General features: G+C 35.5%; 1 pseudogene; it reads right to left on the reverse strand.

Annotated features, from left to right (window-relative positions):
* Window positions 1-6,994: 6,994 nt before the first annotated feature.
* LOC141504462 (protein C-mannosyl-transferase DPY19L3-like) overlaps window positions 6,995-24,575 on the reverse strand; it is a 95,123-nt pseudogene continuing 77,542 nt past the window's right edge.

The following is a 24,575-nucleotide window of genomic DNA, read 5'->3' on the forward strand; positions in this document are numbered from 1 at the left end:
TATTAAGAAAGTTACTACATGGTCACACATCCTTTTTCATTTGTATCTTTAGCTGAACAAATGGTTTTTATGTCCATATCACTATAGCTTATTGACCTATCATGAATACACTCATGTTAAATATCTTCCTGGCTTTTCTTAAAAATAATAATGTGTTAAATATGATACAGCTGCAGTTCAATCTTATTAAACTCATAGCATAAAATTCCCTTCCATTCACGAACCAACATATATTAGGGTGCCATATTTAATGGCTGAATCAAATTATTTTGCAAAGTTTTACACTGACATTAAATGAAAACTTAATAGTTATGACCCCAAAGAAAAGAGTAATGTTCTTTTTAGCATATTAAAGTGAAGTCTATTTAGAAGACTATTTGTTCATTATATACTTTACCAATGAAGCTCATCTTTACAATTTAACAATGTAAGGCAAGTAGATCTGGATTGGAAATTCAGATACATGGAGACCCAGCTGTTACTAGTTAACTGTGAATCTGGAACAAGTCACTTAACCTCTATGGGCCTCAGATTTTTTTTCCCATTAGACTATGAGTTCATTAATTTTGTGAATATTTTTTAAATTTTTGTTTATTTTTTAGCACAGAATAACTTAGTAAATGCAAGTTGACTTGATGACTCATCTATCAAACCCCTTCCCTGCTCTAACAACCTTCTCCAGACCCTTCTACGGTTCTTTGAAATAAGCAATAAGGAAGGAACTAAGTGTTCAAGTGGAAAATTTCAATTCAGGGCTCCTCCTCCCAGGAGATGGTTTTTATATGACAGAGATAGAAAGGTTATAGGATTTTCTGAGGACTACAAATGATTTCCATGAACTTTCTTAATTTGTGATAGCATCAAGTAAAAAGCATATTTTATACTTTAAGTCAAAAATATAGGCTTTTTGAAACACTGGCATACACTTTTACACTGTCTGGCAAAATCATTTGTACTTGGACTGTGATTTCACCTGATGCCTTTCATTTTTTCTTACAAAAAGACAGGGTGCAATAAAGTAATAGAAAAATGGAAAACATCTTTGATGGAAAATTAGATTGCAGCTGTGTAACTGGAGAGCCCAACCATAAATCAGAATGTCAAATCCAAAACACATGACATTTTGCAAGTTCTCCATGTGTTATAATGTGATTACAGCCTGGATGCTATTATGCTTTAAAACAAAGTCTTTCATGCTAGAAACAAAATGTAGAATGTTAAGTGCCTAGGGGAAAGGACAGGAGTTAACAATCTTACCCCTGATATATATGTATATTTATATACGTATATATGTATGTATGTATATTATGAAGAAGAATGTAGTAAGGCAAACAGATCTGGAATGGATATTCAGAAAAATGGAGACCCATCTCTGTTACAAGTTAACTGTGATCTGGGACAACCTCTTAATCTCTATGTGCCTCAGATTTCTCTCCCATTAGACTGCGAGTTCTTTAACTTCACGAACAATTTTTAAAAGTTTTGTTTATATTTTAGCACAGTGCATGATTATTAATTAGCTATTAAGTAGTAGTAGTAATTGGTACTAGTAGTAACAGTAGCAGTAGCAGCAGCAGTAGCAGCAGCAGCAGCAGTAGTAGTAATAGTAGTAGTAGTAACAGTAAGTAGTAGTAGTAGTAATAGTAGTAGTAGTAGTAGTAGTAGTAGTAGTAGTAGTCATCATTAGTAGTCCTTATTAAACTTAACAATTTTATATGAATTTTTTTACAAAAGCAAAATCCTGGAACCAAAAATAAAGATTACAGAAGTCATTGCTTTCTTATCTTTCATATAAACAAATGACCCATCTTTATTAATAAGATTCAAATTTTAAACTGGAATTCCTTATTTCAATGTAATGGTACTAAAAGTATCATAGGCAGTGAGCATAGCATGAACTCCTAGAACTGTTAAAAAGCTATTTGACTTTTTTGTAATTTAAATAATTTCCAAATTGGCCAGTTTTTCAAATAATGTGGGCAAGGAAATATGATATTAATCAGCTATATAAAAAATGCAAAGGAGGAAAAGGTAAAAGACAATGCAAATACCAAATGATCAGAGAGCTTCAAATCAGATCATTGAAGAAAAGGGAATGTTTTAGTTCTATCAGATGGAACCATGAGTTAATCTCTGATCCCAAGGGTTCTAAACCAGTTTTGTTTCGAGTGTGATCATTTTGAAGGATGGTAGAGGAGGTAACTAAATTTCATTGTGGGTCAAAGACACGGGACTTGATATGTATGAATCTTCTAGGGGCTAATAAATTAATCTGAGACCTCCCAATGTGGAAAAAATTTGTAGATAATGCCTTATATAGCTTTTTAAAATGAGAGGAGCATGAGCAAAGAACCATTCTGCTGCATTCCTTTTTCATTTTAGGTACATTAGCATTTACTTATTTTTTTTAAGTTTTCTTTTTTTTTTTGCAAGGCAATGGGATTAAGTGAGTTGCCCAAGGTCACACAACTAGGTAATTATTAAGTGTCAGGTCCTCCTGACTTCAGGACCTGTGCTCTATCCATTGTGCCACCTAGCTGCCCTCCTCATCTACTTATTCTTTAGGGAGGAAAAGGCATGAGAAACTGAGTCGCTTTCTTGTGTCTTCAGTTGAAACTAATCCTCAAAGAAACAGAGCAAGAAGGAATCTCAAAAAGTAATTTCATTGTTCTAGTACAAAGGGCAAAAAGGAGGTTTTTATTTTCAAAAACTAAAAACTATTAAGTGACTGACACATGATAGAAGCAGATTAAATGACTGCTACAATAGTAGAAGCAAATCAATAAGTTCAGAGAAAAAGGAAAAGTGGTTTTTAAACAAGAATGGGTAATTAGGGGATGGTCAGCAATTGGGTAATGGCTGAAATAAGTTTTGATATTAATATGATAGAATAATATTGTGCTCCAAGAAATCAAGAAATATTTTTAAATTATGAAACAACATATGAACAGCATGAAGTAAACATACTCAGAAGAAAATGGATACTATATAAATAGCATAATAATAAACATTTTTAGAACTTGCACAAACTTATGTTTGTGAATGAGCAGAACCAAGTGAACAATAACAATAATGCTAGGAAAAAAACAATTCTGAAAGCTGTTAAAATTATGCTCCCTAAAATGATCACTTAATAGAAATGATGATTAGACATGCTATCAATGATAGAGAGGTGATAAATTTAGGGTAGAGAATGTGACATACTTACATACATACATACATATATATATATAAAGATATATGGATCTTATAGTTATTGAGGGAATTTGTGTTGCTTGACTATGCATAGCTGCAATAAAGAATTTTTTTCCTTTCGTTTCCCCCCATTCAGGTGAGAAGAAATGGGAGGAAGAAAATGGGTTTCTGCTCATTTTAAAAAAAGAGAAATGGGGGATGCTATAGATACAGAATATTATCCACTTTCAAATGAACTCACTATCATTAGTTTTGCTTATTTATCTTACTATAAATCACTTTCATAGAATGGGAGTCTGTAAATTTTGAAATGTAAAACAAAACCCATCAGCAACAGCAGCAACAACAGCAAAAGCAATCCCTTGCCAATATACTAGTGATGATTAACTTGTGAAATTAAATATTAGTCTATTGGTCTTTATCTTTGAATCCTTCTCAACTAGCATAAGTAGGTACATTACCAATGTTTATTTGATTTTACTAGGTTGCACTGTATTGTAGGTAAAAAATAATGCTTCAGACTGAGATCATAAAACAATAATTTGGTAGATGAGGATGTTGAAGATTTATTTAACTTGGGGTTTGAATAGATCAAAGTAGCAGAAGTGGAAAAAACCTTAAATAGCATCTACTTTACATTATTTATTTTATAGAAGAGGATGTAGAGGTCTAGGTTAAGTGATCCACACAAGGTCAGATTGCTGTACTTCAAAGTAGTAGAATTGGCATTAGAATCCAAGTTCTTTGACTTCAAACTCAGTGAACTTAACATTTGACCACACTACTTTAATTATATCTCAAGATCTCTCTCAATTTTATGATTTTTTGAACACATCCACTCAGAGTTCCTTTTTATTTACTCTTTCCAAACACTCTAGACTAGTAAGTGGAAATTCAACTAAGTTAGTTTAACCAAAAAATAAAGCAAATCCTAGATTTCTGTAGGTTATTTCAGATGACATTAAGCATAGCACGTTATTAACTTACTTACAGTTAAGCAACATATATTTCTCTCATTTAAAAAAATTCTGGGGGCATCTAGGTGGTACAGTGAATAAAGTACTGGCCCTGGAGTCAGAAGTACCTGAGTTCAAATCCAGCCTCAGACACTTAATTACCTAGCTGTGTGGTCTTGGACAAGCCACTTAACGCTATTGCCTTACAAAAACAAAATTCTGCTTTGATGATCCCAAACTTAGATAATAACCAGAGTTCTGAGTGTTAAGGCTATTAACCTATGATTGTGACTTTTTTTGGTATGGATTTTTTTTTATTCATTATAGTATAACACCCATTAAAACTTTCTTTAGTTTTAGTGAAAGGAACAGGGGATGAAGGGCACACCCCACAGAATGAAATGGTGGAATGGTTTTACTTTTATAAAAAAAACTAAAAACAGAATAGAGAATGAAATTATTAAAACCAAATTCTGTTCTTTAATTTTCACCTGCTTTTTGATAGTTTAACAATTAACATTTGACTGAAGTCAGGTCTGCTTTTGTTTATAAAGAGAAATGAGAGCCAGAAAAAGTATACATGCCTAATTTGCATGTATACTGCCTCATCAGTCTCCTTCCCTTTAAACAAAAAAAAAATTACTTTTTTCTCTGTATGTATGATTTGTGTGTGTTGGGGGGGGGTGATTTTGAAGACTACCTCTTCCCTTTGCTTTCACATTAAGCAGTTCTGACAAAATTTGAATATATTTTATTTCCTCCTTAACTTCTAATATTTCAAATACAACTGAGAAAAGGTGAAGTCTGTACTCATACACTGGGAAAGAGAAATTAAAAATCCCATAATCCACAACAAATAAAGCAAAGCCAACTTTGTCAGTACCAAAATGAAGATGACACAGGGACAATAAGCATGAAAGTACAATCTGGTGGTAGTCTTTAATTGCTAAAGTGTCAGACTTGATACCCTATTGCGCAACTTACTTATTGGCTGTTTTTGTCCATTAACTCTTTTTATTTAGGTTTTTTTTTTGCAAGGCAAATGGGGTTAAGTGGCTTGCCCAAGGCCACACAGCTAGGTAACTATTAAGTGTCTGAGACCGGATTTGAACCCAGGTACTCCTGACTCCAGGGCCGGTGTTTTATCCACTGTGCCACCTAGCTGCCCCTGTCCATTAACTCTTACCACAATTTAAAAGTGGCTCCTTTCTAGATTCAATGATTCTTTTTTTTGCCTTCTAAGACAGGATAAATGAAAGTAGTCAATTAACTACTATGGTTGCTTCCAGATCCATCTTTTATTTATAATAAGGACCAAAAGTTCATTTATCCCCCTTCAAAACAGACACTGCTTGTGTGAGGTAGCATTCAATAAGAACTACTTAGCACTTTGTTGCTGAATGATCAGTCATTCAGTTGTGTCCAATTCTTTGTAGCCCCAGGGACCATATTATGTCATACTATCAGTGGAGATTCTTTAACACAGACACTGGTGTAGATTGCCATTTCCTTCTCCAGTGGATTAAGGCAAAACAGAGGATAAGTGACTTGCCCTAATATAGCTAGCAAATATCTCAGACCAGATTTTAACTCAAGTCCTCCTGAAGCCAGGGCTAGTGCTCTTCTCCATGCCCAAATCAAATCCAGTTCATGTGCATGTCATGGCATCACCTCCCCTGATGTCATGATCTTTGTAAAGACAAATTTCATCATCATCTTCATTCTCACATCATCATCATCATCTTCTTCTTCATCATCACCTAGCTGCCTTAGATAGTCCTTTGGCTAGTCTTAAAACCAAACTAAAAAAAGGCATCAATCTGATAACCAAAACCAAAGTAAAGCTTTATACCTTTCCAAATACCAAAGTTTACTAAATTGCCCAGTTTTCCTTTAAAGTTGACATTCGGGGCAGCTAGGTAGAGTAGTGGATAAAGCACCGGCCCTGGAGTCAGGAGTACCTGGGTTCAAATCTGGTCTCAGACACTTAATAATTACCTAGCTGTGTGGCCTTGGGCAAGCCCAAGTTTGCCAAAAACCCCATTTGTCAAAAACCTAAAAAAAAAAATTGACATTCATGTTTACTTTAATTTCAATTAATAGATTTTTTTCTGTGTAGAAAAACTGTGTAGACTAACCCAGGCAAAATTCAAAGCCAAGGCCACTCAATTATGTTATCCTTACACTATAAAATTAAAGAGTTTTAGAGTTAGGAAGAGTCTTAAAAATCAGGTTTTTTTTTCAGTCAACTAAACTAAAATCCAAAGAAATTCAGATGATTTATTTAAAGGTAACAGCTAATTAGTGATGACTAAGATAAGAAATCAAATGCTTGAATTCCTAGTTCAGATATCCACCTTATCTAATTTTGCTTCCTACCATATTCCACAAAGTAGCCTTTGCTCTAGTCAAACTGTTTTCTCCATCTTTCCATTTAGCTCCTTTCCATGCGAAAGATGATCTCATCAGTTTCCACTGTATATTGCTGTTTCTTGCAACATTCAAAAAGACACTTCAGCATTAGCACTGAGGTCTGGGGAGGCCAAAAGCAGCAGAAAATATATGGAAGGATTTAGCAGCCTCACTTTCTCTCCTTCTGACTCTTCTCCATGTCTTGGCATCCTGGAAAGTGTTTCATCACCTCCAAACATGTCACTGTGAAAAATCCCTGATCCACTTTCCTCCAATTGTTCTGAACTTTTTCTCCACTCACCCTTCTCTGTTAAGCTTCCTTTGGGGTATTATCTTTTCCCCATTAGACTATAAGCTTCTTTAGCACAGAAGCTATTATTTCTTTTTGCTTGTGTCACACAATGTCTGGCAAGTAATAAATTTTAATTGACTTAGACATTACTATGCTTGATTGGGTTGGGTGCAAGAAATGAAGATGGGGGCAAGTTGTAGTCCTCTCGATGCTTTGATACCATATCCTGTCTCACAAACAGATACAAGGATTAAGAAGATACAATAACCAGCTATGTGGCCTTGGAAGTCACCCCATTTCCTTGCAAAAACCTAAAAAAAGATGCAATGACTAAGTCGTATTCTAAACACTAAGTAAAACACAACCCTCAATCATTATGCCTTATTGCTTATGAGATCATGTGATATGTATTACCCATATATCATAAACCATCACCTTATCTTCATGCAACATTTTACCTAAACTTTTTTCCAGGGGAACATCAAATCTGTCAAATATGTCAAAATGTCAAATATGTCTAATTCTCTTTTCAAGATCCTAAAATATGGGCATCACATTTTATGAGGGGTTTTCCTAACAGCACAGGGTGCATGTAAAAGTGGCTAGTCATTTATTCTTTGACAGTTCCCAAATATAGGCATAAAGATTATCATGGAAACCAAGAAGGTAAAGAGATATATCCTACACAGACCTGAATTCAGTAGATTTCACTATTCTTTAAGCATAAAGAGAGCTAATTCACACAACATAATCAATTTTACTTCTCAGAAAAGTTGTCAAATTCTCACATCAACAAGTGGCATCCAAACACTCAGTAACCCACAAAATCAGAGGCTTACTGAGCACACTTACATAACTAGCTCATCTTTCTTTCTCCAAACTGGCACTTCCCTTAATAGTCACACCTTTTAGAGATATGGCTTCTTCCTTTCAAACCCCAGACAGTCAATAAATATTGATAAGGTATCTATTATGTACCAGTCACTGGACTAAGTGATGGGGATATAAAAGAAAGTAAAAGACAGTCCCTGTTCTCAAGGAGCTCAATCTAAGTGGAAAGACAGCATGCCAACAACTGTGTACAAGCTAAACACAGAATAGACTGGGGGGGGGGAATAAATCTCCATAGAGAAAGATAGAGAATTTAGAAAGATTGGGGAGGATTTCCTGCACAATTTAGCAGCTTGAGTTAACCACTACCAACCGTAACAGTTATAAACCAAGATTAGAGACAAGAGTATTTTAAACTATCTTCACCTTAGGTGGATTCTCCTAAAACCCAGCTGTGGTCACTTTTAAATTTATTTAACAATAAAATTGCCATAATCTCTCAGCAACTTTGTAATTTAAACGGAAGGTATTTTTTTAAGATTTCCTTTATTTTGAACTTTACAATTTTCCCCCAAATCTCACTTCCCTCTACCCACCCCCCACAGAAGGCAATTTTCCAGTCTTTACATTATTTCCATGGTATACATTGATCCAAATTGAATGTGATGAGAGAGAAAAATCATATCCTTAAAGAAGAAAAATAAAGTATAAGAGATAGCAAGATCAGACAATAAGATATCACGTGTTTTTTTTTTCTAAATTAAAGGTAATAGTCCTTGGTCTTTGTTCAAACTCCACAGTTCTTTCTCTGGATACAAATGGTATTCTCCATTGGAGACAGTCCCAAATTGTCCCTGATTGTTGCACTGATGGAATGAGCAAGTCCATCAAGGTTGATCATCACCCCCATGTTGCTGTTAAGGTTTACAATGTTTTTTCTGGTTCTGCTCATCTCACTCAGCATCAGCTCATGCAAATCCCACCAGGCTTCCCTGAATTCCCATCCCTTCTGGTTTCTAATAGAACAATAGTGTTCCATCACACACACACACACACACACACACACACACACACACACACACACACACACACATATGTATATTGTTTGCTAAGCCATTCCCCAATTGAAGGACATTTACTTGATTTCCAATTCTTTGCCACCACAAAAAGGGCTGCTATGAATATTTTTGTACAAGTGATATTTTTACCCTTGTTCATCATTTCTTCAGGATATAGGCCTGAAGTGGTATTGCTGGATCAAAGGGTGTGTTCATTTTTGCTGTCCTTTGGGCAAAGTTTCAGATTGCTCTCCAGAAAAGTTGAATGAGTTCACAACTCCACCAACAATGTATTAGTGAAAGGGAAGGTATTGTTAAAGAATTTGTGCTGATAAAGAAAAGAGGAAGTTTTTCATAATATTCACATTATGCTTTCAAAACCAAATTTCTTTTCTGATTCCTATACATTTTCTTAGTTTTGAAAAGCTCAAGAATTTGTCATCTCTGAAAAAAGGTAAAAACATCACTTGTTCAAAAATATTCATAGCAGCCCTGTTTGTGGTGGCAAAGAATTGGAAATCAAGTAAATGTCCTCCAACTGGGAATGGCTTAGCAAACTGTGGTATATGTGTGTCATGGAACACTATTGCTCTGTTAGAAACCAGGAGGGATGGGAATTCAGGGTAGCCTGGAGGGATTTGCATGAACTAATGCTGAGTGAGATGAGCAGAACCAGAAAAACACTGTACACGCTAACAGCAACATGGGGGTGATGATCAACCTTGATGGACTTGCTCATTCCATCAGTGCAAAAATCAGGGACAATTTGGGGCTCTCTGCAATGGAGAATATCAACTGTATCCAGAGAAAGAACTGTGGAGTTTGAACAAAGCCCAAGGATTATTACCTTTAGTTTAGAAAAAAAAAACTTGATATCTTATTGTCTGATCTCACTATCTCTTGTACTTTATGTTTCTTCCTTGGGGATATGATTTCTCTCTCATCACATTCAATTTGGATCAATGTAAACATTGGAACAATGGAAATATGAAAACAATGTAAAGACTGACAGATTGCCTTCTGTGGGGGATGGAGGAGGGAAGCAAGATTAGGGGGAAAATTGTAAAACTCAAAATAAATAAAATCTTTTTTAAAAAAAAAAGAATTTATCATCTCCACCACCCTGCATATCCCCCAGGAAACTTAATCAAAAGAAATTAACAAAGCCCTCATAATAAACATGCATAGTTCAAGAAAATCAATTACAAATTGCTCAAAAAATTATTTCTGACTGTATTTTAAGTTCATTACTATTTCTCTGGCATTAAGTGAATGATGTATTTCAATATCAGTCTTCTGGAGTCATAATTTATTTTTGCATTGATAAGAGCTCTAAGTTTTTTCAGAGTTTTCTCTACAGTGTTGTCACTGATTCCCAATTTTGTTCACCTCACTCTCCTGAACTGATGTTCATGGAGCTCTCTCTATTTCAGTCATTTTTATGGCACAAGAATACTCCATTACATGTATATATCATAAATTGTTTAACCATTTTTCAATAGAATAAACCCCTTAGTTTTCCATTTGGCTCTACTCTGAAAAAACTAATATACCATATTTCTCCATGTATAAGACATTCCCATGTATAAGATATACCATAATTTGGGACCCAAAATTTGAAAAAAAATGTATTACATAAAGTTATTGAACTCAATTTTTATTCATTATGAATTCAAAGACCTTCTGCTCACAGCTTTCAGGCATCTTTTGAGCCAGTCTGGTGCATGGACACATACTTGGTCCATTCTGTTTCATAAACCCGAAGCACCAGTTGTGTCCCCCTTTGAAATCAGTCACTTCTTTTTCAACATCAATTCTTCTTGCCTCCTGCCAAACCATCTTTGTGGACACAGGAATTCCATGACCCTTTGCTCTTCAATTCATCTCTTCAATTCCCTCTCTAACTCAGGCCATTTGGCTGACTTGCCTCTTACAGCCTTCTTCTACCTGGGCATTTTCAGTAGGATTTCTTCTTCCTGTAGCCAGTCTCAGATTGTTTTCTCAGTTGAAGGAGGACCAAACTGACCTTCAGCAGCATGATTTCCATTCACTTTTGCAAACTGGATCACTTTGAAATTGAATTCAGCACTGTATGAAAATCTTTTCTTAGCCATTTCTGGGCAGAACATGGCAAAATGTAACCTACCAGTAACAAATGCTAAACAATGGGCACAAAGACAAAGGAAAAAGCAAGAAATGCAAGTAAAAAAAATCCACAACCACTGTATAAGATGCTCCCAGTTTTTAGAACCCAAATTTTTCTTAAAAGGGTACATCTTGGGGGGTGGCTAGGTGGCACAATGGATAAAGCACCAGCCCTGGAGTCAGGAGTACCTGAGTTCAAATCCGATCTCAGACACTTAATAATTACCTAGCTGTGTGGCCTTGGGCAAGCCACTTAACCCCGTTTGCCTTGCAAAAACCTTAAAAATAAGGGTACATCTTATAGATGGGGAAATCAGGTAACTATTTTAGAAGACTATCTCCTTTTGCACTTTCTTTGGCATATAATCCCAGTAATATTCAAAATATAGACAGATCAATTGGTAGGTACAGTACAGAAAATTTTGGAACTTATCAGTAGCTTTCTAGAGTAGACAGATCAATTTACAATTCAAAAAACAATGAAATGTTTATTTTTCTACAATCCCTCCAATATTTTAAATTTTCCTATTTTACAAACAGGTATGTGGTATATCATATTGCTTTAACTTACAATATATGTGCTTATATGTTTATATAAAATAGTGATCTAGAACATTTTTAATATGATTATTGATAGCTTTTGGGTGTTTATTTCTGAAAACTACTGGTTCTTGTACTTTGATCATTTACTTATTGGGGTATGGCACTTAGTCATTTATATTTCAATCAGTGTTTTATAGATCTTGGATAGAAAACATAGGAAAAACTCATATAAAACATTTCCATTACACTTCTCTTCTATTTTTATTAGATTTAATTTTTGCAAAAACTTAAAATTATGCAAAATTTTCAATTTTTCTGTTATTTTAGTCTTATTCATCAATAAATATGAAAGATAATTGTTTCATCTAGTTTATAAAATGGAAAATATTTCAAGCTCATGTATTCATTTGGTGTTTATCTTCCTATATGATATGAGATATTGGTCTAAACTTAATTTCTGCCAAACTATTATCCAGTTTTCCAAGTAGGCCTTTTTTGTTTAATTGATTGTCAAATAGTTTTCTCTCAGTCATTCAGATTTTGGCCCAGTAGTTTGACTTGGCTACTGTATTTATTTTCTTTTCTATGTGATTCCTGTTCTATTACAGTAATGGATCAATTTCTTAAGCAATATTAAATTATTTTATCCTTTTTAATTCAATCGAGATATGACAAAGGTAAATTCTCTTCCTTCCCATTAATTAAAATCATTGTTTCTCTTAAATTCTTGATCTCTCCATGAATTTTGTTATTATTTATAACTCTAGAAAGTAATTCTTTAGTAGTTTTGTGGAGGACTAAAAATTAATTTTAGCAGTGGTATAATTTTTATTATAGTCCCTTGATTTTTCCATAACCAACATTTCTCCTTTATTTTGCTACTGTTGTTGTCTGTTTTCAATCATATCCAATTCTTCATGCATCCATTAGAGGATTTTCTTGAAAAAGATAATGTAGTGGTTTGCAATTTATTTCTTTAGCTCATGTTTCAGATAAGGAAACTGAGATAAACAGGGTGTGTTGACTTTCCCAGGGACATACAGTTAGCAAGTGTCTCAAACTGAATCTAAATTCCAAAAGATGAGTCTTCCTAACTCCAGGCCCAGGCTCCTATCAAGTGTGCCACCTAGAGGCCTTTTCATCCACTCGTTTAGATCTGCCTTTAATTTTTTGCAGGGTTTTATAATGTTTCACATTGTACCAAGATCACCTTTGTAGCTATGCTCCCAAATATTTTACAGCTTGGGTATTAATTTGATATGAATTCTTTTCTTTCTAGTTATTCCTTCTGAAATCTATTGGTAACAACCAGGAATGTTAATGATTTAAATGAAAATATTTTGTTCCTGAAAATTGACAAAATTTGTTTCGATTAATTTTTGGCTGACTTTTTAAAATATCCTAAAGTAAATTATATCATTACCAAAAGGCAATACTTTTGCTTCATCTTCGCAAATGCTGTTTCACTCGATTTCTGCTTCTTGGCATATTCCTGCAGCCAGCATTTCTAGTACTATATTGAATAAGAGTAATGGAAATGGACATCCTTGCTTTAATCTTGATATTATTGAAAAGGATTTTAACTTTGCTCTATTGGATATAATATTCATCCATAGTTTTAAGCAAATTAATATTAACCATAGTAAGGAAATGTCCCTTCATTTTCATGGTTTCTAAAATTTTTAATTGAAACAGGTGTTAGCTTAAAACTTTTTGTTTATTAATACAATCATATTTTTTTATTTTTATGATTAATATTATTATGTTTGTCCTTGGTTCTCAAAGAAGACCTTGATATCAGGGAGGTGATGCTGTGACCAGCACGTGATAAGATTTGAGTGAGGGGGGTGTTATGCTAAGTCACCAACCTCATTTTCTCCTTCAGAGCCATCTGGGTCCATGGCCAGATAAGAATCAAATTGATTGGAAATAGCCCTGGATGTGAGCCAGTCAGGGTTAAGTGACTTACCCAGAGTCATACAGCTAATAAGTGTCAATTGTCTGAGACTGGATTCAAACTCCAGTCCTTCCAATTTACTTATATGGAACTAATTTTTCATTCCTGGTATAAGGTGTGTAGTCTTTCTAATACATTGTAGCCTATTTGTTAATATTTTATCTATAGGGGAGGCTAGGTGACCCAGTGGATAGAGCACCAGTCCTGGAGTCAGGAGTACCTCAGTTAAAATCTGACCTCAGACACTTAATAACTACCTAGCTGTGTGGCCTTGGGCAAGTCACTTAACCCCATTTGTCTCGCAAAAACCTTAAAAAAAATTTATCTAAATTTTTTGCATGGATGTATATTAGGATTATTGGTTAGTGGTTTTCTTTATTAAAAAAATATGGGGGGGGGAGGGTAGAGCCAAGATGGCAGCAGGAGAACAGCCTTTCTTAGGAGTTCTCTCAAAAAATATTTCAAAAACCTTAAAATTATGATTCTAACTAAATTTTCAAGAGACAGAACCCACAGAAAGATTCAGTGAAGCAATTCTCCAACCCAAGGTAACCTGGAAAACAGTGGGAAGACTCTGTTCCACGGGGTAGGAGGGGGCAGCAGCACACAGGAGCTGGGAACAGTCTAAGGGCTCCTAGGTCCCTGAGAGCCCCATCTCCTGGCAACAAAAGCAGTTTCCTGACCTGCCACCCTAGGGAACACCTAGCATGCCTGGGAAGATCGCAGGGTGACCTCTGCCAGAGCAAGCACAAAGCCCAAGCCAGCATGGCCCTCCTCAGCATGGCCACAGCCCTCAGAGCAGCCTAGATCTCAGGAAACAGAAGAAGGCCTGTAGAGTACCCCAGCAGGAGCTGCCCAGCAGCTGCTCCCTGATTGCTCAGCCCTTGGAAAGTAAGGGAGTGGAGGGAGACTGCCAAGGTCTGTCCTCTGTCGCTGGGACAGGACTCTGGGGTTTTGTCTATATTCACACCCTGATCATAGTCTGGGGCCTCCATAGAGTAGGGACCCTCCTCACAGCTCCAGGGAAGAGGGGTGTGATTATGGTCATCCACTGAACAGAGAACAGGCCAGGAGACGAGTCAAAGCCTCTCACAAGACCTTGAAGGAACTGAGGTCCTGGCAGGGGTGTCCCAATAATAATCAAAAGCTCAGAAAGCATCCCCAAACCAGGCTCAGGCTGGGGAAATGAGGAAACAGGAAAAAAAAGGAACCTGACAAGAGACAATTACATTGTTCCCATGGAGGACCAAAACACAGACTCTGAAGATAAGAAATTCCAAGCTTCTGCATCTAAAAACTACGAGAAATTTACAACTTGGGCTCAGGCTATTTCAGAGCTCAAAAAATATTTTGAAAATTAATGAGGGAGAGAGAGAAAAATTGGGAAAAGAAATGAGAGAGATGCAGAAAAAAACATGACAACCAAGTCAGCAGCTTAGTCAAGGAGATTTAAAAAAAAATTCTGAAGAAAATAACATGGGGGGGCAGCTAGTTAGCACAGTGGATAGAGCACCAGCCCTTGGAGTCAGTCTCCTGGCCCTAGGGCTAGTACTCTGTCCACTGAGTTCAAATAGGCCTCAGACACTTAATAATTACCTAGTTGTGTGACCTTGGGCAAGCCACCTAACCCCATTGCCTTGCAAAAACCTTTAAAAAAAAAAAAGAAAATAACATGTTAAAAACCAGCTTAGGTCAAATGAATAAAACAGTTCAAAAAGTTAATGAGTTGTTGAATGCTTTAAAAAGCAGAATTGGCCTGATGGAAAAGGAGATAAGAAAGCTCTCTGAGGAAAGCAAATCTTTCAGATGTAGAATGGAGCTAAAGGAAGCCAATGACTTTGCAGGAAATCAAGACAAAATAATTCAACACCAAAAGAATGAAAAACTAGAAGAAAATGTGAAATATCTCATTGAAAAAACAACTTATCATTTCCAGCCAAGATGGCAGAGAGAACACAGGCACAGTTCTAAAGTCTCCTGATCTTTCCCCATCTATGATATGAAATAAACCTCTTAACAGAAATCTGACCCACAAAACCCAGAAAGAAAAGTCAGGAGAAAGAACATCTACCTCAGGATTTGTCTTCTGCAGCAATGGATGAGTTCGGGCACAGAGGGCAGATCAGCCGTGGAACATTCTGATTAGGGGCTGGATTGGAGGTCCAGGTGCCTGAAGGCCTGAATGCTGGACCTGATTGATCAGCAGCAGGGCTAGACCACCAGGGCTTGATTCTACTAGGGAGCAGAGGCACTGGTGTTGGCCCTTACCCTCTAGAGCTTGCTGACAGGGCTGGGGGGAGAGTTCCACTGCAAGAGAGCTGCAGACACCATCCCTGGGCTCCTCAAGACTAAGGAACTCTGAGTCCACACCTCCATTACCACTGAGGCCTCTTCCCAGAACAAACACAATTACAGACTACTTTTGCCCCAGGCACAGGTGTGTGTGAGCAGAAGAACCAGTCCAACTGACAACAGGGAGAAGGATGACCTCACCCCAGGGTAAAGCCCACCATTCATTGAAGGCAAAGGTATTTAACAGATTCAATCGCTCCCATCAGGCTAAGGGAGTAGGCCTCAATCAAGGTCACAGCCACACCAGAAAAAGCAACCAGCACCCCCTACTGGCCAGCTGGAGAAATTGCACTCAGTGTGTAAAGCCTCTAGGGATCCCAACACCAAACCTCTGTGAACAAGCCCCTCCCCAACTCAAGGTCTTAGCAAAATGAAGAAAGGTCAGCAGAAAGGTGGATCCATAGAAAAAATTCTTGAAAGGACAAGACCCTAACTCAGAGAGACCTAGAACCTCTGAGGAGAATATGATCTGGTCTCCAGCACAAAAAAAGATTTCCTTGAAGAAATAAGTAAGGAGTTTAAAAATCAATTGGAAAATTTGGAAAAAGAAACCCAAGAGAAGATTAACACCTTGCAACAAGAAAACAAATCATTGGAAAATAAAATTGGACAAATACAAAACAAGACATTCTCTCAGATCCTCAATTGGGCAAATAGAAAAAGAAAATAATTCTCTCAAACCCTCAATTGGTCAAATGGAAAGCTCTTTCAAAAGTAGAATTGACCAAGTGGAAAAGTAGTCGCATAAGGTAAATGACGAAAACAAAACTGCTCCAAAAAAAAAAAAAGGAGTCTGCAGAAACTAATGACTTCATGAGACAGGAAGAGCCTGTTAAACAAAATCAAAAAATAGAAAAAAAATAGAAGAAAATGTAAAATACCTCACTGACCTCGAGAATAGATCAAGGAGGGGCAAGCTGAGAATTATTGGACTTCCTGAAAACATTAAAGAGAAAAAACACCAGGATATAATATTACAGAATCTAGTGATGGAAAATTGCCCTGACATCATGGAACCAGAGGGAAAAGTAATTATTGAAAAAATACATAGAACCCCTCCAGAAAGAGATTCTAAAATGAAAACACCAAGGAATGTTGTGGCCAAATTCTAGAACTATCAGATAAAAGAGAAAATCCCACAAGCAGCCAGGAGAAAACAATTTAAATACCAAGGAGCCATCATTAAGAATTACACAGGACCAGGCTGCATCAACATTAAGGGATCGAAGGGCCTGGAATGAGATATTCCAAAGAGCAAGGGAGCTTGGAATGCAGCCAAGAATACACTATCCTGCAAAGCTGAGTCTTCTTTTTCAGGGGAAAAGATGAACATTTAATGAAAAGGAAGAATTCCAAAAATTCCTCATGAAAAGACCAGAGCTAAATAGAAAATTTGGACATCAAACAGGAGGTTCAAGAGACACATGAAAAGGTAAAAAGGTGGGGTAAAGGAAAAAAAACCTGTCATCCAATAAATTGAAACTGGCTATATCCCAGCATGGGGGAAAAGATTCTCATAACTATTGAGAATTGTAACTCAAACAGAGAGAATGTACCTAGCCTGAAATGATGGGCATTCATGACCTATCCATGACACTGCTATCCAATGGGATGAAAATGGCTATAACCCCACTTGGGAGAAAGACTAATAATTCTCAAGAATTTTAACTCTGTTAGATAGAATGTACTTAGCTAGAAGTGACAGATATTCAGAATTTCCTTTGATTCCAATAGAATGATTTTAAAAACACTACCTCCTTAAAAAGGGGGACAGAAAGGAGATGGGAGGAGGGAGGGGATTGAATGGGGATAAATCTCATTGCACTAAGAGGTACAAAATATCTATGGTAATACACATGGGAAGAAGGGAGGAGATGTGAAACACCTGAATCTTCTTCTCATCAGACTTGGTTTAAAATCAAGTTGCACATATACTCAGTTAACTTAAAAACATCTAACCTATCAAGTATTAAAAGGGGAAAAGGGGAGGGGGGTGGAGAAAGGGAGGGGGAGGGAAAAGGGGGGGGAACTAACAAAAGGAAGGGAAGGGAAAAGGGAAAAAGTGAAAGGGGAAAGAAAGGGGAGGGGTGGATATAGGAGGGAAAACACACTGAAGAGGGGTGGTATTCAGAAACAAAATACTGTGGAATATGGATAAGGGGGAGAAGGGGAAAAATGCAAACAGAAGGAAGATAGCATGGAGGGCAATAAAGTAGTATCATAACTCTGAATGTGAATGGGATAAACTCTCCCTTAAAATGTAAGCGAATAGCAGAGTTGATTAAAAACCAAAATCCTAAAATATGCTGCTTACAAGAAACTCATCTGAAGCAGAGAGGTACATATAGAGTAAAGGTAAAAGGTTGGAGGAAAATATATTTTGCTTCAGCTAAAGTGAAAAAAGCCGGGGTAGCAATCCTTATCTCAGACAAAGAAGCTGCAAAAATAGATAGCGTTAAAAAAGATAAGTAATGAAACTTTATCCTCCTAAAAGGTACCATAAACAATAAAGTTATTTCAGTACTGAATATATATGCATCCAATGGGAGAGCATCCAAATTCTTAAAGGAGAAACTGAAAGAAGTACAGGAAGACACAGACAGCAGAACTCTACTAGTGGGAGACCTCAACCTCCCACTCTCATATCTAGATAAATTGAATAATAAACAAGAAAGAAGTTAAGGAGGAAAGTAGATTGTTACAAAAACTAGATATGGTAGACTTATGGAGGAAATTGAATGGGGATAGAAAGGAATATACCTTTATCTCTGCAGTACATGGCACTTATACAAAAATTGACCATGTACTAGGAAATAAAAACCTAATGATCAACTGCAGAAAGGCAGAAATAGTGAATACATCTTTCTCAGATCACAATGCAATAAAAGTCATATGCAATATTAGGCCAAGGAGATATAGACCCAGAACCAATTGGAAACTGAATAACCTCATTTTAAGGAATGAGTGGACCAAAATACAAATTACAGAAAGAATTAAGCATTTTATCCTAGATAATGACAACAATGAAAAACATACCAAAACCTATGGGATTCACTCAAAACAGCTGTCGGGGGATATATTATACCTTTAAATGCTTACATGAATAAATTAGAGAAAAAGGAAATCAATGAACTAAATATGCAACTAAAAAAACTAGAGAAAGAACAAATTAAAAATCCCCAATTAAATATCAAATTAGACATTCTAAAAATAAAAGGAGAAATTAATAAAATTGAAAGAAAAATATGGAATTAATAAATAAAACCAAAAGTTGGTTTTATGAAAAAACCAATAAAATTGATAAACCTCTGGGCAATTTGATTAAAAAAAGAAAGAAGAAAACCAAATTGCTAGTATCATGAATGAAAAAGGTGAACTCACCACCAATGAGGAGGAAATTAAAGTAATAATTTTAAATTATTTTGCCCAACTCTATGACAATAAATATGATAATCTAAGTGAAATGGATGAATATTTACAAAAATATAAGTTGCCCAGGTTAAATGAAGAGATGAAATACCTAAACAACCTTATGACAGAAAAAGAAATTCAACAAGCCATCATTGAACTCCCTAAGAAAAAAATCTCCCAGGCCTAATGGACTCACAAGTGAATGCTACCAAACATTTAAGGAACATTTGGTTCCAATTCTATATAAACTCTTTGGAAAGATAGGGGAAGATGGAAACTCTGCCTAACTAGTTCTATGAACCCAATGTGGTGCTGATACCTAAACCAGGAAGAGTTTAAACAGAGAAAGAAAATAATAGACCTATCTCCCTGATGAATATATATATATATCTATCTATATATATGTATATATATAGATAGATATATATATATAGATATATATACACAAAAAGCTGATCCCAGGAACACAGGGTTGGTTCAATATTAGAAAAACTGTTAGTATAATCAATTTTATCAACAACAAACCTATCAGAAATTATATGATCATATCAATAGATACTGAAAAAGCTTTTGACAAAATACAGTACTCATTCCTACTACAAACACCAGAGAGTGTAGGAATAAATGGACTGTTCCTTAGAATAAGTAGCAGTATCTATCTGAAACCATCAACAGCCATTATATTCAATGGGGAGAGGTTAGAGGCATTCCCAATAAGATCAAGGGTGAAACAAGGGTGTCCATTATCATCACTACTATTCAATATCATATTAGGAATGTTAGCTTCAGTAATTAGAGAAGAAAAAGAAATTGAAGGAATTAAAATTGGGAAGAAAGAGACAAAACTCACTCTTTGCAGATGACATGATGGTCTACCTAAAGAATCCCAAGAAATTGTCCAAAAAACTACTGAAAACAATTAGCAATTTTAGCAAAGTTGAAGGATATAAAATGAACCCTCATAAATCCTCAACTTTTCTATATATGTCTAGCAAGATACAGCAGGAAGAGCTAGAAAGAGAAATCTCACTCAAAGTAACCTCAGACAATGTGAAATACCTGGGAGTCTATTTGCCAAGACAGACTCAGAAACTTTTTGAAAACAATCATGAAACACTTCTCACACAAATTAAATCAGATTAAAATAACTGGGAAAATATCAACTGCTTGTGGATAGGCAGAACTAATATAATAAAAATGACAATTCTACCAAAACTAAAATATCTGTTTAGTGTCTTACCAATCAAAATTCCAAAAAATTACTTTAATGAGTTAGAAAAAGTTGTAAGTAAATTCATATGAAGAAATAAAAAGTCAAGAATTTCCAGGAATTTAATGAAAAAAGGTGCAAAAGAAGGGGGCTTAGCCCTACCTGATCTAAAATTATATTATAAAGCATCAGTCATCCAAACTGTCTGGTATTGGCTAGGAAATAGAGTGGTGGATCAGTGGAATAGACTAGGTGCAATAGCAGGAAATGATTATAGCAATCTGCAATTTGATAAGCCCAAAGAGTCCAGCTATTAGGATAAAAACTCTCTCTTTGATAAAAAACTGCAGGGAAAATTGGAAGATAGTATGGAAGAACCTTAGATTAGACGAACACCTCACACCCTTTACCAAGATAAGATCCATATGGATAAAGGATTTAGACATAAAAAAACAATACTATAAGCAAATTAGAAGATCAAAGACTAGTTTACCTGTCAGATCTATGGAATGGGGAGCAGTTTATGACTAAGGAAGAGACGGAGAACATCACCAAAAACAATCTAGTTGATTAAATTAAAAGGCTTTTGCACAGATAAAACCATTGTAACCAAGATCAAAAGAAATGTAGTAAACTGGGAAACAATGTTTACAATTAATAGTTCTGACAAAGGACTCATTTCTAAAATATACAGAGAACTGAGTCATATTTTTTTTAAAAAGCCACTCCCCAGTTGACAAATGGTCAAAGGATATGCAAAGGCAATTTACAGATGAGGAGATCAAAGCAATCCATAGTCATATGAAAAATTGGTCTACATTATGATAAAGATATGCAAATTAAAGCTTCTCTGAGGAACCCCCTCATACTGGCCAATATGACCAGAATGGATAATGATCACTGTTGAAAGGGTTGTGGGAAATCTTGGACACTATTTCATTGTTGGTGGAGCCATGAACTCATCCAGCCTTTCTGGAGAGAAATTTGGAACTACACCCAAAGGGCCAACAAAAATGTTCATACCCTTTGATTCAGCAATACCACTACTGGGTCTATACCCTGATGAGATAATGAAAAAGGGTAAAAACATCACTTGTACCAAAATATTCATAGCAGCCCTGTTTGTGGTGGCAAAGTATTTGAAATCAAGTAATTGCCTTCAGTTGGGGAATGGATTCGCAAACTGTAGTGTATGTATGTGATGGAACACTATTGTTATATTAGCAACCAGGAGGGATGGGAATTCAGGGAAGCCTGAAGGGATTTGCATTGAGATGAACAGAATCAGAAAAACACTATGCACCCTAACAGCAACATGGGGGTGATGATCAATCTTGATGGACTTGCTCATTCCATCAATGCAACAATCAGGAACAATTTGAGGGTGTCTGCAATGGAGAATACCATCTGTATCCAGATAAAGAAACATGGAGTTTGAACAAAGTTCAAGGACTATTCCCTTTAATTTAGGGAAAAAAACAGATATCTTATTGTCTGATCTTGTTATCTCTTATACTTTTTGTTTCTTCCTTAAGGATATGATTCTCTCTCATCACACTCAATTTGGATCAATGTACAACATGGAAACAAAGTAAAGACTGACAAATTGCTTTCTGTGGGGGCGTGGGGAAGGGAAATAAGATTAAGGAGAATATTGTAAAACTCAAAATAAATAAAATCTTTAATAAAAAAAAAACCACCTGAAATAGGAAACAGATCCAGGAAAGATATTTAAAATTATTGGGCCTCCTGAAAGTTATGATCAGGGAAAGTGCCTTGACCTCATTTTTAAAGAATTTGTACAGGAAAATTGTCCTGATATTCTAGAAACAGAGGGCAAAATAGAAATTGAGAGAATCCACTGATCTCCTCTGGAAAGAGATCCCAAAAAATTAACCTCCAACAATATTTTAGCCAAATTCCAGAACTCCCAAGTCAAAGAGAAAATATGATAAGCAGCAACAACAAAAACAATTCAAATATTGTGGTGCTGTAGTCAGGATTACCCAGGATTAAGCAGCAACTACATTAAGGGCTCATTGGGCTTGGAATATAATATTCTGGAAGGCAAAAGAGCTTGGAATACAACCAAGAATCAACTCCCCAGAAAAACTGAACATCTCTTCTAGAGGAGAAGATGGACTTTCAGTGAAAAGGGGGAATTTCAAATGTTCCTGTTGAAACAACCAGAGCTGAACATAACATTTGATCTTCAAGTACAGAACTCCAAGATGAAGCATAGGAGGGTGAATGGAAAGGGTAAATTATGAGGGACTTAATGATGATGAACTGTGTGGATTCCTACATGGGAAGATGATATTGATAATACTCATATTAACCTACTCATTTATTAGAGCAGTTAGAAGGTGCTTTTATAATAGAGACATAGGAGAGAACTGAATTTGAAGGTATAATATATTTTTAAAATGGAGTCCATGGGTGAAAAGGAAATGTACTAGGAGAAAGGAAAGAAGAGGTAGAATAGACTAAGATATTACATGTAAATGAGTCAATAAATAGCTTTTGGGGGAAGGTGAGGGGAAATGAGGGAGTCTTCATTCTCATCGGAAATGACTCAGAGAAGAAACAGCATATACACTCAATAGGGCATAGAAATCCAGAAGAAAAAGGAGAGAAGGGGTCAGGGGGAGGGGAAGGGAGATATGGGTAATAGAGGAGAGAACAGATCATAGGAAAGGATAGTCAGATGTAACATTTTCTTTTATACTTTTTGCAAGGTGTTAAGATTGGGTGGCCTGTCCAGTACCATGGGGTCAGGTGGTTGCTGGGTCTCTGGGGTGGGATGTTAGGCTTGGGGCCTCCTGACCCTAGGGGCAGTGCTCTGTCCACTGCACCACTTGGCTGCCCCACAGCACATTTTTGAAGAGGGACAGAGAGAAGAAAGAAAATATAATAATGGTAGTGAGGTGGAATGGATGGAGGAGGGAATTACAATCAGCAACAGTAACTATGGAAAAATATGAAAGTAACTCTATGATGGACTTTGATAAAAAATGTGATCCACCCAAAACAGAGCTGATAGTATCAGAACACAAACTGAAACACATTATTTTTCATCTTTCTTTCACTTTATTTCTCATGAGGTTTTATATTTTTGTGGGGGGAGGGGGTATTATGTTTACTCTTACCACAAGAATATTTTAGTAATATATAAATAAATTAAAGAAAATTTTTTTAAAAAGAGATTGGAAAAGTAAGTTTTTCTTATCACAATTTTGGTTCATCTTATTATCACAGTATATTTGAGTTAATTATTGTTTGAATGTTTGATAGAATTCATTTGGCCAGAGAGTTTTGTTTTTTCTTTACAAATTCATTTATGATTGTTCAATTGTCTTTTCCTATTATTTTGTTACATGAATAGTCTATTTCTTTTTTTGTTGATCTGTTCTATGTTTTTTCATGTAATTATCCATTTTCTCTAAGTTATTAGATATGTTATATTTGGACAAGTTAATTTCTGATAATTTCTTTCTTTTCTTTTTTATTTTCATTTTCTTTTTTCATTTTTGACAGTTTAGTTTTTAATCTCTTATATTAATCAGATTAGCTAAATATATAACTATTTTATCATATTGACTTGAAAAAAAGCTCCCAATTTTATTTATCACTTCTATTTTCTTTTTGCTGTTTTGCTTTCAATTTATTCTCTAATTATCAACATTTCTATTTTCTTAGGTGAAAATTTCTCATTTACTGTTCTTTACATTTTTAATTTCATATCTAACTCATTTATTTCTTCTTTTTCAATTTTATTGATGAAAATATTTAGAGGTATTCATTTTCCTCTCAGAACTGCTTTAGTTGAATCTGATAAGTTATGGCATATCATCTTGTTATTATTTTCTTTGATGATATTTCCATTCTTTCTATAATTTTAATGCCTTGCATTGTGATCAAAAAATGATATGCCTAGTACTTCTGGTTTTCCGATCTTTATTCCTTCATACTCGTGTTTCTAGAAAAGTATCATGTTCAGCTTTTCCCATCCAGTAATCACCAGAAATCTATAATCTCTAATTTTCCTAATTGTATTTTCAGTTCCTTTGCTTCTTTTTTCTTTAAAATTTCTTTACATTTGTCATGGCCCCAAAAGAACATTAAATTCTATCAGTATTACAGTTTTATACTGTTTCTCCAATCCAATAGATTAATATTTACTTTCAATTTAGATACTAGGTAAAAGCTAAAT

Source organism: Macrotis lagotis, chromosome 1, assembly GCF_037893015.1.
Source record: "Macrotis lagotis isolate mMagLag1 chromosome 1, bilby.v1.9.chrom.fasta, whole genome shotgun sequence".
NCBI classification, from domain to species: Eukaryota; Metazoa; Chordata; class Mammalia; order Peramelemorphia; family Peramelidae; genus Macrotis; species Macrotis lagotis.